Source organism: Apus apus, chromosome 2 (genome assembly GCF_020740795.1).
Source record: "Apus apus isolate bApuApu2 chromosome 2, bApuApu2.pri.cur, whole genome shotgun sequence".
NCBI lineage: Eukaryota > Metazoa > Chordata > Aves > Apodiformes > Apodidae > Apus > Apus apus.
In genome coordinates, this window is record NC_067283.1 from 115,265,647 (window position 1) to 115,282,896 (window position 17,250).

Below are 17,250 nucleotides of genomic sequence, written 5' to 3' on the forward strand. Positions count from 1 at the left end.
CTAACAGACCTACAGAAACAGGAGGTATCTGGTAACAGTGGCTTGCTCACTAGCAAGACTGAAATATCAGGACTTCACAAGACAGTGATGCTTAATACATAGAGATGTCTGATAAATCATTAAATCTGTATCATGCACCTGTTTTTCAAAAGAGAAACTGCTGTCTGTGCACATATTTCACAGGAATTAGTGAGCTACAGAACAACTAGGCTGCAAAACTCACTGCCACAATACACAGCTTTGTACAATGGTATTTAACAAGAGAATACTCATTTCAAGCAGTTTTACATAAGGCATAACAGTCAAATGTTAAGTTTTGAAGAGCTGTAGATATATGCAAAAAGAACCACTTCTAGACCATCTAATCCTGCTTAGTCTGAAAAGTCAGAAGACATACAAGTAACCCTAACATTTCTGCAAATCTTAACATTATCCTGATCATAAGCCAACTAAGACAACTTGACATAAAGCATAAGCCAAATACTCAACATTTTTAAAAGAAAACTTGTTTCTCTTCATAAGAGGCTTAATTTAGTTTGCGATGACCAGAAGGTAACAAAACATAAAAATATGATGTTCCTTTGCCTTCGGTATCTACTTCAGAGAGCAAGCAGTAACAGCTGTGGGAGGAGGGGGAGAATCCTCTTTTATAATGAAACGCAGAGCAGGTTTAGTACAAGAACTGAAGCATACTTTCCTAACCTTTTACCACAAATGTAGCTTCTGCAGGTGAAGTTCTGAAACAGATCAAGTGAGACTTCAAGTAACTTTGACTAATAAAAGTGAAATGTGGTCCACAGCAAAATATTCACTATTTCAGACAATGCTAAAATTCAAAAGCTTACTGCAGAATAACATTTCAAGTTATTTAAATAACTCCCAGCAGCAACAGAACAACATATGCCTGTTGCCTTTAGCAAAAGAAAATAGAAACGAGGTCAAGTGTAAAAATAGGAGATGGTTACATTGCTGACACTTGAAACCTCATCTTAGAGCTATGCATTTATGCAGTCTCTAAAAAAACAACAAAAAAGGCCCAAATAAAACCGAAAAATATCAACCGACTTTATCAAGCTCCAAGTTCACTATAACCTTTGGGTTTTCTGATCTTGAGAAATATATCTAAAAGCATCAAAACAGCATGCAATAATCACAGCATAAACAAGTTTTTAATAGTGCATAATCAAAAAGTTTACTTTTACAACCTGAGAATCTCAATTTTTATTTAGTATGCATCCTCTTATGAGATGCTAAACAAAACTAAAAAAAATAAAAATTAAGTCCTCATCCTGTTTACTAGATTCTTAAAATCGTCCCGTGCAATACAACGGTTTAGTCTGAGAAGTTTTATACTTAGGCCTGTAATCCTCAAGAGGGAACAATGAGTAAGGCCTACTCCTGTTTCCTAGTTCTCTTCCTCAGAACCATGAAAGAAAATTCTTTCACTGATGTAACCTTCCAGAAGCATTACACTGGATTCACCAGTTGTTTCAAGTATAACTTGTTTACTAGAACACACATACACTGACACTTAATCTTGTCAAAAAAAGTGATGCTTATCTACTTGTACCTATCCTCCTTATTTTTAATCCCTAAACGCTGCAGATAGAATCATAAAACTGTTTGGGTTGGAAGGAACCGTTCAAGGTTATCTAGCCCAGCCCCCCCTGCAGTGAGCAGGAACATCCTCAACTATATCAGGTTGCTCAGAGCTCTGTCCAACCTGACCTTGAATGTCTCCAGGGATGGGACTTCTTCCACCACCACTCTTAGCAACCTGTTCCAATGTTTCACCACTCTCATCATAAAAAAAAAAAAAAATAATCTCTCTTCTATCTAGTCTGAATATACCCTCTTTCAGTTAAAAAACATTACCTCTTATCCTAGCACAACAGGCACTGCTAAAAACCTTGTCTTCATCTTTCTTAATGGCCCCTTTCAAGTACTGAAAGGCCACAACAAGATCTCCCCAGAGCCTTCTCTTCTTCAGGCTGAACGACAGTCAACTCTCTCAGCCTGTCTTCATAGGAGAGGTTTTTCATCCCTCTGATCATTTTTTGTGGCCCTCGCTGGACCACTCCAAAAGGTCCATGTCATTCCTGTACTGAGATTCCAGAGCTGGACACAGTATTCTAGATGGGGTCTCACCAGAATAGAGGGGCAGAATCACCTTGCTCGACCTGCTGGCCGTGCTTCTTTTGATGCACCCCAAGACAGGGCTGGTTTTCTGGGCTGTGACGGCACATTGCCGGCTCCTGTCCAGCTTTTCCATCAATACTCCCAAGTCCTTCTCTGCAGAGCTGCTCTCAATCCCTTCATTCTGCAGCCTGTACTGATATCAAGGTTTGCCCCAATCCATGTGCAGGACCTTGAACTTGGCCTTGTTCAATCTTATGAGCTTCACACAGGCCCACTTCTGAAGTTTGTCCACCAAACAGTCCATAAATCAATTCCACGTATCTCCAATTCAGAGAGAAGGACGGGTTGGGCAACTATATCAAAGGCCTTACAGAAGTCCAGATAGATGACATCTATTGCTCTTCCTGTGTCCACTGATGTAGTCACTCTCTCACAGAAGGCCACTAGGTTGGTCAGGCACGACTTGCCCTTGGTGAGGCCATGCTGGCTGGCATCACATCCCTGTCCTCCATGTGCCTTAACACTGCTTCTAGGAGGATCTGTTATATGACTTTCCCAGGCACAGACTTGAGGCTGACAAGTTCCAAGTTCCCAGGGTCCTTCATTCCTCCATTTTCAAAAATGTGTGCAATGCTTCCCATTTTCCAGTCACCCAAGACTTCACCTGACTGCCATGACTTCTCTGGTATCGTGGAAAGCAGCTGAGCAACTACATCAGCCAATTCCCTCAAGACTCTGGGATGCATCTCAACAGCTCATGTATATTCAGGCTCCTAGGGTGGTCAGAAACCTGATCTCTCACAGAGGGAAGCAACTCTGCATCTCCAAGCACCTCACACTTTAAGACCATGTCATAATCTGCCTCATTCTCCAGACATAAACAGCAAACCCCAAGATTACATGACCTTGTCCACCCTATTTCTTAAGACATCCAAAGCTTACTTTATATTAAACAGATATTAACTATCCCTTCATGGTTCTTACCGAAGGAAAGTGAGGATTTATCAAAACTTTCAGAACACACATATCAAATATGAACTAAGTTTATCTAAAAAAATCTACCAAAGTCGTCTCTACACAAATACAAGTCACCCAGGAAAAAATAATCAGCTCCTCATCTTCCAACTGAAAAGGCTACAGCATAAATACTGCTATCAAAGCTTATAATCAAAGCCTCTTCCACAAAGCTTCATGCAATCATTCTAGCATTCTCCTTGTTCCCACTGCTATTAAAATACTCTTCATTGAGGTAACATTTCAAAGTATTGCTTTTGTAACAGTATCCCTTTAACTCACACCTGTTGCCAGCCAGTAACTTCTACCATAAATTTTCAACTGTGCTTGCAGATGATTAAACAGATTTGCCAGCACATATCAAAGTTAACCCTGTTGGTTTTTGCAATAAAAAGCTATTCTGCACATGGACAAAGGAGCAACAGGCACACCTGCAGATAGGGAAACCCACCTAAACACCCTTGACTCAGCTGCGCCCAGGGCTGTCTTAGGAGAACCATCTGCATTCTCCAAATCCCCATCACCACCAGGCCTTTCTGTGGCACTTTTCAGACTGAGAGGTATGACTGCTTACAGGGCTACCAGATTTGCCACAGAATGCAGAGGAAAGGAACTTGGAGACTGCTCATGTTCTGTCATAGCATGTTTAGGGGAAGAAGCAAAAGTGGGGAACCGACCGAGGTGGCTTGGGGAGGAACAGCAAGGGGAAAACTAGGTCTACAGCAACAAGAGGCATAGGTCACCTGTGAAGAGGTTGCAGGTCACTATGTGTATCTAGCTGTGCTCTGCCCCAGACCACCATTGTCTGTCCTGTCTACTCATTAATCTCCTTTTGTTACTCTTTCTGGGGCTCTACTCAGTATGCATGCATGTCTACCTGACAAGTAGAGTCAGACTACGGACCACATGGGCCCATGGGTCTGTGGTGCCATCAAAAGAGAGAGTGAAGTTTTGCAGGTCAGGGTGCAATCACAGGGAGTACCAAGCCAGCAAACTAGCAGCATGGCCTGGGAACCAGGGATGGGGCATACTGACTGAAACAACTGAAGGAGTTGACTGCTGGAGGAAAAGGGAGGTCCAAGCAAGCTACTGGAAAACCTGTGGTGTTTGGAGGGTGCCTGAACATGAGTGTGGGTGTGCAAGAGGCAATGGGAAATAGATCCAAGAGCCAGCTTCAGAGCAGAATGGGTGTCTAAACACAGTAACTGCAAGGATCCATACTATATACATGCATCTGTTTGCCACTAGCAGACGTACAGCTTCACCATTCAGAAGAGCAACAGGGTAAAGACAATGGCGCTGTTTTTGTGCTTGCATTAGTCCCGCATTTTCCGTATTGATGTGGTGGCCAACTATGTACTCACACATGCTGAATCTGTGTGCTTCTTTGCTACTGAAAATACATGCTTAGCCTTGCTAGTGTCTGGAACTGAGCCATACATGCCTAAACTACAAATTAGAAATACTTGAACAAAACTCCTTTTGGGACTTCTTTTAAAGTCAAAACTAAATTACATAAGCACATTTTTTAACTTGAAAATGTTTCTGCACTGTTGTTTTTCTGTCTACAGGTATGAATCTAGTACTGTTGCAAAGACAGCTCCAAAGTCCTACTTAAAGTACAAACAACAGCAGATGTGGTCTAGAAGGGATTTGGAGCATCTGGGATAGCTTTAGTGACAGTGACCATTTCGAGATATCCATACAACTATTTCACCAAATGGATGCTGAGACCCCACCATGGCTTGATGCAGCAGCTGTGCACTTGCACAGCATAAATGTATATTCATCCTTACAACCCCACCCGTATTTTTTTCAGTCATGTAAAACACAGGGTTTTCACCGGAGAGAAGTGTAGTTTATAGATGCAAACACAAGAGGCTGCTAGTGTCACATAACCTGCTGTAGTTGCATCATGAACTCCAGTTTATCAAGACCATCCCTGAATGGAGAAGTCAAATCCTATAATGACATTTTCTGACAATTGAGTTACTCCAGAAAACATCAAAGAATCTCAGAAACTCAGCAGTAATGAGTCTTAGTCATAAGGAATACATAATTAACTCAAGTAAATAAGAAGAGACTAAAGCCTATGGGATTTGTAATGTTGTAACTGTCCACTCAACGTAAGTCAGCAATTCAAATTTTTCTGTGTTCTTCCGGTTTCACTGACCTCCTGACTGTATAATGCCAAATTTAGAGTTTTGTGAAGGAAGAACGCTGCAAAGCTTAAGAAACTGGAGAGCAGGTGTCTGCACTGGATGGAAAAAAAAAAAAATCACAGTTAATTCTCACAAGGGTAGAGTTTTGCAAGGAAATAGCAGGGTCGTATGCCCCAGCATCAGAGCCACCACAGTCCCATCTGCCAGAATCCAACATGAACAATAAGAATAAACAAGAAGTTTATGGGTCTCAGGAAAAGTATTTTGGATAGAAATCAAATTCTTTAATGGCAAACTGCTGTCATACTAGAAATACAACTTCCCTGATTACTTGAAATTATTACTACTGCAGGAGTATTAACCTCATTTTTTTGTTTGCTGAAATTAATAATCTCCTTTAATGAACTTCAGAGTTCATTCAAAACTGCTAACTTGCACACATTTTAACCATACCTATCATGCAAGAAGAACTGCGCTGAAAATACGATTACCAGAAGAGTGGCTCCAACTCTCTTCTAACTTCAACATACACAGACCATTACACAGCACCAGTGGTCCTGACTGGGTTGAGGAGTATTACTCGGCTTTTTCTTTCAAGTATGTGTCAAGAAAACCACATGGTAATTCCTGAATATCCACTGAAAACATTTGCTACAGAAATAACAGAAATTCTCAGAATAGTAACCACTTCTCGTTCTGTCCCAACCACATGGCTGTAAGTCCTCTTTCAATGTTAAAACAACCATTTATAGGAAATCAAGCGTTTTGTTTGGGACAGGGGCACCACAGGCACCTTAATGGCTGGATTTGACTCACTAGCTGACTATTACCATAATTTTCCAATAACTTTATCACTTGACTTATGGAAGCCATACATTAATGCAGGTATATCTTTCTGGAGAAGTAGCTTTTTTGACACTTGAAAAAATAAATAAATATGTGAACTATGAATCAAGTAAGGTAATTTCTGAGATGCTCTCTTTGAAATTTAGTTCCCTTATATCCGGAAGAAAACAGGACCTGATAACAATTTTTTTTTTAATAATTACGTTCAGGAGCACATGTATTTTGTGTTTACTATATTATTGTCTACTGCCTTTCACTATATCTTAAACTATTATTGTATAAGAACTCTGACTTGACTCCAACCCCTACCACTACATCTATAAAAACTTTTTTTTCCCAGCTGATGTCTACAAAAGAAAAGAAAAAAAAATGTTCCCAATGACAGTCAGATGCCTCCTGGTGGAACAAGACCCATTATCACAAAATTGTTGCTATTTGTCCTGAAAATAGTTTTCAAGATTGCTTGGCATTAGAAATTTGCACCTAGCATTTAAGACTTTAACAAGCTTTTTTTTTTTTTAAAAAGGAAGAAATAATCATTATTACTGACAGCTTTAATAAGCACTATCTATTTAGAAAGCATGCAAAGAAAATGTTTTTGTAATAGTAACACCAAGCCTTTGATACTTGCTATGTGACTCAGGTGCTTAAACACAGAACCCTAGTGCCATTTTAAGCGCTCATGCTAACTATAGACTACTTGGCCAATTATATGGTAACAATTAGTGTGAAGTAACACAACAGAAAACTCTTCTGCCCACATCCTGTCCTTGCTTCCTTGCAAGAAGAGCTGCTGTTTGTGTGATTTAAGACAAAGCAGAAACCACATCAAGCTCAGGGACACGTCCTTTGAAATGAAGTCAACATTTGGAAACTGGAAAAGCAACCAGATAAAAGTTAAGGCATCACCAGCCAAAAGTCTCCTAAGAAGAGAGACCAAAACAACAAACCTGAAGACACCTGACTTTTAACTAGAACTGGTGCAGTCTGTCATCACCAGGTTCTAAGAACTCTCAGGACAGAGATCCTGTTCACAGTCACTGTGCTGCTACACAACTGGTTATGCACATATTCCTTGTGCATGTGTGTATATAAACACCAGTAAAGCATGCATGTTATAATGCAAGACAAAGACTTCCTCCTCTAACTGCTCAGCTACCTCTACTTAAATTTATCCTGCTTGCCATCTTCTTTTAACTTCAGAAGAATTCGGCCTTCAGTAAACCGCATCTCATATCTAGCAGCTCCATGCTGACAAGATGCCCTACAACACCTTCATAGAAATGTCCATCCCATAGGATTCCAAACATCCCACGTTGCTAGCAAACCACTTGCTCTAAGCCTGTTAGTTTTTAAATCAGTTTTTAAACCAAATTTTAAGTTTTTGTTGGCAAGCTCTGGATTGTTTCCTCAAGTTTTTAAACATTTATTCTATTTGCCTTATTTTACATCATAAACCAATGCAAATCCAAATTCAGAATTTGTTTTTGCAACTGTATGCTGTGCAAATACTATCTGGAGAAAATCGGGAGTGAAATTCAACACTTGAGGGAAGTTCTAAGCCTCAATATTTTATATCTCCTTAACAACACTTGCAGCATCTCCAGCTCCATGAAACTCATAGAACTCAATTATCTGCCCCTGTAACAGATTAGACCTTTATATCCTTTCTCTGCTAAACAATATACAAAACAAAGACAGACTCCAAAATTAGCTTTCATCTTCTAAGCAGTGGGATCCTACTCTTTTTCTGCCACAAGACAGCCCTCTAACCAGAAGAGCAGTTAGCTCCAGCTCCACAGTCACTCTAGAACTCCTCCACACTAGAACCTGTAGCCTGAGACTTACCACAGTGGCTCCTGATGTCACCCCTAAACTGTTTTAAGACAGTGAAGTTCGGCGTTTTCTCTTTTTTTTTTTTTTTAACTGTTCTATTATGACTTCTAAACCCTTATTTTCTCTTCAGAACAAGATACAATTTGTATTTTTCCACTTCAATTTAAAGGGCAGATAAATTTCACTGAGAAATAAGTCACATATCAGTTGCAGTCACATGTATAATGGATGGCACAGTTGCTCTCTAGATAACTTCCAGTACCTCTTGTTTTAAGAAATCAGTTTCTTAGGACTATCTGTCATCTTTAAATAAATCTTTACTTCCAGTTTTCTTCTATTTTACTTCTTAATTTCAAGGTTTCCAATAAGCTTCTAATCAGGAGTACGCTTAGAAGAATCCCCACAATTACATTTGACAGGATTTCAAGCTCCTTAGGATGAGTTAACATCACTGTCAACTTCAAAGTAGCAACACTAATTCCAAAACATGAAGTCCACATGATGTACCAAAACAAGAATGACAGACAGCTAACACTATTTAGAATGGCAGCCAGCTAATGTTTCAGTCCTGCAAAAAATAATACTCAGCATCCTAAACTGCTATAAATTCTATCTTATCTTCAAGTCCAGCCCAACTTCCTTAAGCTAGCAGCAGCAACTGTTTTAATAGGTTGCATTAAGCAGACCCGAAGGCTCCCATTAACATCCACTGCATACAAACAGGTCCCAAAGGAACTGGAGCACAGCAGTTATTTCCTGATGTTTTAATGTAATTATACCTGCAATACTTAATATAAACTACTTCACTTTACTCCTTAGAACTCAATATAAGAAAAAAAAAAAAAAGTAACACTGTGATGACAATTCTGCAAAGCAGATACACAAAAAGAATTCTCCATCAAAAAAAATCCAGACTCCTTGGTTAGAGAAGCTGAAGCATTCAGCTCCAGCTTCTGACCCTTCAGGAAGATACCTCACATGCCTTCAGGCCAGTCACATACCTGATTATTCATTTGCAAAACAAGATGGCACATCTATTACTTGTGCTTTTGCTTTAAGGAATTTACATTCTAATAAATAAAATAAACAAAATAACATTCTATGATGTTTGCATTCGACTGCCATGTACCATAGACTTCAAGGCACTTTTCTTACACAGAGAACTAATTAATTATCAGTACAGAGCAACACTTTCAGTTCAGAGCAAAACAGCAGATCTTCGAGACATTCCTGCTGAAAATGGGGACAAAGCAGGAAATAAAAACAACAGGTATGTGTAAAGACACTTCTCATCTAGAAACAATGACTGTACTCTCAGCTGTTTCTCTCCATGTGCTAAGACTGAGATGAGCATTCCTATACTGCTCAATTATTTCAGAATTGCTGTTTTAATGCATTTGTTTTGGGGAACTCCTAAAACTTTCCTGGCACATACGTTTTTGAAATGAAAAAATTACCTTGACTATATTGAGTTTTGGGAGCATCTTTGCAAAAAAAAAAACAACAAACCCCTGTATTACTAACAATGTCTTGCAGTAGGAACTTCAAATTTGATCTCTGTGTAACTGTTTTTTGTTTCAAGTTTGCCTAAAAACCCAGAAGTGACAGCCAACACGGACTTCAGAGACTTCCAACTGCACTGGCATCATGCTTAAGCCTGCCTTTAGCTTCAGAATACATGCTCTCTCAAAGCAACTGCACTTCAAGTTTACAGAAACACAGCCAAGTGACTGCTCTGGTATGGTGCAGCACAGGCACGGAAAACTACAACACGTCTTGCAACCAGGTCCTATTCTTAGTCTCCCATTAGGCAGAAGCCTCTTCAAAATGAGCTGCTGCAGCTTGGGGCAGTCACTGAGAGGCAAACAGAAGACTAGGCAACAAAAATCACCAATCTGCTAAGATAGAGACTATAAAAATGGCAAGATTTCATAAATTTATTTATAAGAGTACTGTAAAATTGAAACTGGCTGGTCAAGTATCTAAAGCAAGTCACAACATGAAGTCTCAGACTGGATGAATAAAACCCAGAGAGAAAGCCAAGTAGGAGCGGCAGAAAGAATTCTGAAATGAAGACTGGAGATTTTGCAGGGAAAGAACCGCTCACAGACTCAGTGATAACATTTGATTATCCAGGGCTGTCCAATATTACATATTTTTTTTCTGTTTCTGTGACTTCGTGACATTCTCCCCACTGCAGACCTCCAAACAAAATCTAATTGTTTTTCCTTGCATTTCTGAGGGACACTGTTGTAAGGAACATCTGTCTAAGCATCCATCTCCCTCATTGTGGCTCTCTGATCTCATTCATGTACTTCTGTGATTCCTATTATTTGATTTGTTGATACAAAGTCAGATAAATACCAACAGATCTTTCACACATTTGTTCACCTACATATCCAAAATATTTTTCAGTTTCCCAACAAGTCAGACAGGAGTTCTGCAGAAGACAGCTCCATTTATCTATGCCTGTTTCTTCCAGAGGTGGTCTGTTCAGAGTAAGATAAGGGTCCTGTGGGGGAAAAAAATGTATCACACAATTTATTTGCAAGAATAGAGAATTATGGTTACAAAGGAATTCTCACAACACACTCTCATAATTTACTACCTTTAAGCATTAGAGTTTTTGCATCTTACATCTTAGAAGCATTCTCTACAATACAGTGGACATATGGCCAAGAGGGATTGGGCAACTTCATTAACTCACTGAAGTGCAACTAGCCTTACCTGTGTCTCTTTTGTGTGTGTGTCTTAAACTTTTACTCATCACCAGAAAGAAAAACAAAACAACAAACTAACAACTTAATGCCATGCTAAAATCTGCAATTCAACTGTTCTTGACTTATTTGACAGAAGTAAAAAACACCCAATAGGAGAAAAGTGGCTACATGGGCACTGCTAAGTACTGCCAAGACATAAGCATTCTCCACACATTGCCAATAGTTCAGTACCTCAATTTCGTCTCCAGTGCAGACTCTAAAAGTTTCCCTTCGTCTTCCACCAGGAAAAATTAACACACACACGCACCCCGCTTCCACCATATGAGATTTTTCTTTTTTCCTTTTTGCTGTCAAAGACGACAGGGCTGCACAAAGCAGGCCCAAGCTGCTGACTGCGTATCAAATAAATGCCAAGATTCCTTCCCCCCTCCGCCCTCCCTTCCCCTTCCTCCAACTTCACTGCGAGTCGCTGACAACTGCGAAGGCAGGGGGAGGAGGGCGAAGACGGAGGACGGACAAGACCTGCACACGCACAGCAGAAGAAGGCCCAAGGTTTTGGGCCGAGATGGAATCACATAAACCCCTGACCGCAGCTCAGCTACAGGCAGACGTGACCCCAGGACGTCTCCCCCAAACTGATAACAACAAAGAAAACAGAGAGGGGAGGAGGTGGCTGCCCCGGAGTGAGTTCCTGCTCCTCCCCCTTACACTGCTCCCAGCCAAAACAGAGACCACAATGTAAACAGAGACAAAATGTGCGTTGATGGCGAACTGGGGACAGCGGCCACCTCCACCGTCCCTCCCGGCTGCCGCCATGGACGCTCACCGATTCCTACCGCCACCCACCCGCCCTGGCTCACGGGGCAAAAAGCGAAGTTACTGGGCATTTTACACGCTTCATTTATGTAAACAAGGTATTTTCCTTTCGCTGCTGCCACACCACCTCGTATCCCGATAGGAGACATATCCTGTCTTAGCTAAGAGGTTTTTCTTGAAACAAAACAAAATGTTGTCTGACACCCTCTTTTGCCTTCCCCAAAACCTCTCGGCCTGCAAGACGCAGCACCCACAAGACCCTGAGGCTATAAGGGCTCGAGGAAGAAGGCAAAAATATGAAATGTAAGCTCCCGTTCTCCCTGCATTTCGTCAAAGGCAAAAAAACAACCCAGCCGTGACAGGGAGAAGGCAGGCCGCAGAGCCACTGCGGGAGACCAGCGTTGCCCTCACCTTGCCTTTACCACCACTCGCCTGGATCTCAAGGCTGGAACCTTCTCTCTTGTTCCCGTCCGAGTCCCTCCCTCCTACACCCCCTTAAATCCCCGTCCCCTCACACCTGCCCCGGGCTCAGGGCAGCTACATCAACCACCTCTCCTCCCACCCCTTTTTGGCAGAGATTATTTATTACGCAGTGGGAGAAAGGACACGGGAAAAGGGGGCGAAAGGGGGGTGAATCGGGCAGAGGAGGAGGAGGAATGGGCTGCCGAGGGCGCATGCAGAGTCTCCCGGTCCTGTCCCTCCCCGCAGCCGCGACCAGCAGTCGCCTTCGCCCTGTCCCAGCTGCGGGAAAACAACCTCCCCCCGCACCCCCCCGCGCTCCGGCCGGGCGCGCGCCTGCGTGCAGGGCCAACGGACAATGGGACCCGGAGCGCCCGGGGAGGCGAGAGGGGCAGAGGGCCCGCGCTCCCCCCTGCCCCTTCCCCACAGCAACTCACCCTCCCGGCCGCCCGACGGCGGCATCCACGCCGCACAGCGCGGACGAGGACGGCAGTTGTACCCCCTCCTCCCCCTCCCGCCCCCCGGCCTCCTCCTTTTCTCCCCAGGGGCACTCACCCGTTCTGCAGCGGGCCCCGGACCCTGAACGGGGCAGTAGCGGCGAGACCGGGCAGGGGGGGGGAAACACAGGCGGAAAAGCGCTCCAGTCGCCCGGCCGGAGCGCAGTGGGGGTGATCACTGAGGGAGCGAGAGCCGGCGCCAAGGGAGGAAGACGTGCCCGCGGCGTCACCCGCCGCCGGGCTCGTACGTCGCGGGGCCCGCGGGTCGCGGCGGCCGTTGGTGCCGGTGTGAGACGGGGGGAGGGGCCGCAACAGCTGAGAGGATGTAAACACAGGGTCACGTGACCCTGCCTCCGCGGGCGGCCAAACCCCCTCCGCGCCACGGGGCGGCTGGAAAGGGGGAGGGTGGAGGCGGGCCCCGCTCCCAGCCCTCATTGGCCGCCCTTGGCCAGCCCGGCAGCCAATGGGAGGCCGGCGTCCGCGGCCTCGTCACCAGTCGCTTGGGGTGGTGGGGACTCCGGTCCCCGCGCGAGCGCCCGGTCCCCGGCTCTCCCTTCCCCCCCCCGGGCTGGAAACCTCCTCCCGGGGCCGGGTCGGGCCGTGTCCCCGCGGCCTCTGGCAGGCGGCCCGCTTGTCTCCCGGGAGCCGCCGAGGAAGGAAAGCCGGAGCGGCTCTGGCAGAGCAGGGGCACGCGGGGGGCCGGGGCAGGCCGCTGGGGGAGGAGCAGCAGCAGCAGCAGCGGCGCCGAAGGGCGAAGGAGGACATCTCCGGCCTGGTTGTTAAAAAAATGCTCAAGGTGCCCGATGCCCATCCGAAACTGCGCTGCTTTACCGGGCCTCCTGATTTTATGGCGTTTTCGCCTTGCAACGAGCAGCGCCAAGGGGGTGGCCGGCGCCTCCTCAGATCCCCTTCGTGCAGGGCCTCTCCGAAGGGGAGTCAGCAAGTGGCACCGCCTCCTGCCCAGAGAACCGGCTTCAGGCTCTGGTGGTGCCGGTGCTCGGCAAGATGAGATAGTTTGAAAAACCACAGGGAGGAAGAGAGATCCCAGAGAAAGCTCAAGAGGAATTCGGGCGAGGAGGAAGTACTGTGGAATTGAACAATTAGGAGTAAGTGGAGGTCAAGACAGCCTGGGCCCCCAGTGGTGACGTCCAAGGTGATTCAAAGTTATTCGATCATTCTGAGGCCTGGTCTCAAGTGAAGTCTCATGTTGGGTTTCAGTGGAGACTGGAGATTTGACGTGACGTTTCAGGAGTCGGAGGAAAGTAGGCTGCTTCTGGCATTTTGAAGAATGGAAAATGCACAGGTGTTAGGAATTGCAGTAACTTGGCTAATCAGTTTGTCATTAAGGAAAAGAATGAGAAACAGTGGAGTATCAGAAAATGGTTGACAGTCATGTTTGTGGAGCAGTAAGTTGATATTCACCAAATAATCTGACAAAAGGTGTAGTGTTTATGTTTTCAGGCTGCTGGATATGGAAACCTGAAGATCTAGAGTGGATGTAACAATAAAAACAGCAATTTAGGTAACTCGGTGACATTTACAATAATAATTTATTCTGGAGTGGTTTAAGCATGGAGAGTTTTGTGAAATGCAGCTGAGAGACATAAAGTTTTGAGCTTTAGACAAAGTCTGAGTACTGGTGGAACAGGATTTCCAAGTCTGGACACCAAAATGTGTCTGGTAAGAAGCCTGCAGTGAGTATTACTCTGTTGAGGGGTGGAATTAGTTAATACCTGCATCTCACAGTGGTCATACATGGCAACAACTGAGGTGGAGGAATTTGGCAACATAAGAGGGAGAGTTTCTGCTAGGCTACCACTGGCCAACAATTCTGTCTTTTGTTATTTGGACTGAGGGATTCAAAAAGTGCTAGAAACGGCCATATTATTACTGCTGTAACTGATGAACCCTTGCATGAGAGAAGTGGAGGGGAGGAGAAATAAATAATATGGCTTGCCCTGATAGTAAATTTAAATAATGTTTGCTTGTATTGAATATTTTTCTTATTGAGAAGTTTTAGGCAGCTGTAGCAAGTGTGCATAATTTCTTGCTTATTGCATGTGTGATGGTTTCCTGATTTTTATTCCCTATCTTTCCATCACATCCTAGATCTTTTGATGCATGACCAACACATACTAATTTCCTGTCAGACAAATTGCACTTAATCAGTATTCACTCAGGACAGAAGTTATGGCCATATTTACTGACTTAATTTTAAGGAAATTTTTCAGATATCGTTTTCCCTTTTTTTCTATGTTATGCTTGAACCAATACCATGTTCTTCCATTTATAGCACACATGGACATCCAGTTCAGAAAGTCATTCTGCTGTCTTCTTTCAGAGCTTAAAAGAAGCTTCAGCATTCAGGTCTAGCAGAAAATTCTGCTCAAGCATGTATGATTCTTCAAATCTGCTCTTAACTCATGTCGTCTGTCATCAAACCAGAAGTAAGGTACATATTTTCTGTTTCAGTGTGTAGCTTCTTCACCTTGTTGTGTAAGATACTTATTGCCCCATTATTTTATATGTGAGATGTGCATAACTTTTCATTTGAGTGTAAGTTAATATTCTCAAAAAAATATATCTCAGCTTTTAGACGACAGGCCTGTCAAAGCTCTGTGTAAGTTAGCTGAGTTCAAAACTCATGTGGAGCTCTTCTTGATTGAAGCACAGTGAACATTCTTTCACCTTCATAAAACAATAGGTTGTGTAGGTTAACATGCTCCCCAGAACTTCGTTATTCTGCCAAAGTTTGGTGGTTTTTTTTACTGTCTCTGCATATTTAACCACTATTTATTCTTTGTACTTCATTTCTTTCTGATACTATGTTATTTTTTCATGATCATGCAAATACAGAAAGTCTGAATTAGGTGGAAGATTCCAGTTTGTCTTTATTCTGTGCAGCTGGTGAAGTATATATTGAAAAATATGTACTCAAGACTGCCATTCTTTAGATTATTTGAAATTTGCTACTAGAAAAAATAAGGTTAAGTATTTGGTCTTAATTGTTACTATACTGAAAAGAAAATCAGGTATGCACAGCAATTTATAATGAAAACTTTGCCAAATAAAGCTGATGTCATATATGTTGAGTAGTAAGGTATATTTTATTTCTTATTTATATAGAAAAAAGTTGTTCTTTAGACTAAAACAGTATTTTGGCCTTCCTTAAAATGGCATTAGCTTAAAAGTAGAGTGGTGCAAATTCCATTAATAGAATTATAGAATCCTAGGGGTTGGAAGGGACCTCGAAAGATCATCTTGTCCAACCCCCCTGCCAGAGCAGGATCACCTAGAGTACATCACACAGGAACATGTCCAGGAGGGTTTTGAATGTCTCCAGTGAAGGAGACTCCACAACCTCTCTGGGCAGCCTGTTCCAGTGCTCTGTCACTCTCACAGTAAAAAATTTTTTTCTGATATTCACCTTGAACCTCCTATGCTCCAATTTGCATCCATTACTCCTTGTCCTATCACTGGTCATCACTGAAAAAAAGCTTAACTCCATCTTCTTGACACTCACCCTTTACGTATTTGTAAACATTGATGAGGTCCCCCCTCAGTCTCCTTTTCTCCAAACTAAAGAGACCCAGCTCCCTCAGCCTTTCCTCATAAGGGAGATGTTCCACTCCCTTAATCATCTTTGTGGCTCTGCGCTGGACTCTTTCAAGCAGTTCCCTGTCCTTCTTGAACTGAGGGGCCCAGAACTGGACACAATACTCCAGATGCGGCCTCACCAAGGCAGGATAGAGAGGGAGGAGAACCTCTCTTGACCTACTAACCACACCCTTTCTAATGCACCACAGGATGCCATTGGCCTTCTTAGCCACAAGGGCACATTGCTGGCTCATGGTCATCCTCCTGTCCACCAGGACCCCCAGGTCCCTTTCACCTACACTGCTCTCCAGCAGGTCAGCCCCCAACCTGTACTGGTACATGGGGTTGTTCTTCCCCAGATACAAAACTCTTACAGTTGCCCTTGTTGAACATAGAACTAACAAATAATGTATAATTGACACTGTTTATATTTTTTTCACATCTCAGATTAATGAAAACCATTTACATGTCCCTGCATTTAAATTGGCTTAATTTGAGTCAGTTTCAACTTTATGTTCTATGTCACTGAATAAGCATTTTTAAATATTTTCAAATGCTACAGGAAGTATATGTATAAAACAAGTATTTTTTTTTAAGTTTTATTTTTAGAGATACGTGTCATTTTGGTAATCAAATAAAGATTAAGCTTGTAAAATTTTTGTCAGAGCTGTAGCGGACAGTGTTTAAAATATTTATGTTCCACAATACAGTCTAATTTTAATAAAGTTATAACAGTATACCATTTTGTTGGATTTTGTAATTTCTTAATTTTTTTATTCATACCCAGTAATAATTTCTTTGCTCCCTTGTATAGCTATGAAAAGTTAATTCAAGGAGAAGGGTATGAGACCTACACCTGTTTCATAGAATCATAGAATGGTTAAGGTTAGAAAGGATCTTAAAGATCATCAGGTTACAACCTCCCTGCTATGAGCAGGGACACCTCACACTAGACCAGGCTGCACAATGCCTCATCCAACCTGACCTGAAACACCTCCAGGGAGGAGGCTTCCACAACCTCCCTGGGCAACCTATTCCAGCACCTTTTGGCTCTCACAGTGAAGAATTTTTTCCTGATGTCTAACCTAAATCTCCCCTCTTCCAGTTTAAAACCATTACCCCTTGTCCTGTCACTGCCCTCTCTGGTGAAAAGCCCCTCCTCAT

At 43.0% G+C, this 17,250-nt stretch overlaps 1 protein-coding gene across 5 annotated transcripts in view; it reads right to left on the minus strand.

The window, feature by feature from the left end:
• PCMTD1 (protein-L-isoaspartate (D-aspartate) O-methyltransferase domain containing 1) overlaps positions 1-12,801 on the minus strand; it is a 45,482-nt gene extending 32,681 nt beyond the window's left edge. Inside the window, exons 1-2 of one of the 5 annotated variants that reach the window (XM_051609373.1) lie at positions 12,548-12,639; positions 10,393-10,509 (exon numbers count right to left, since the gene is read on the minus strand). The gene's annotated coding sequence lies outside the window, so the exon portion shown is untranslated. Of the gene's footprint in view, positions 1-10,392; positions 10,510-10,948; positions 11,108-11,944; positions 11,964-12,547 lie in introns of those variants that run through there. The other 4 variants (XM_051609370.1, XM_051609376.1, XM_051609372.1 and 1 more) reach the window with 4 other exon arrangements.
• Between the last annotated feature and the right edge of the window lie 4,449 nt (positions 12,802-17,250).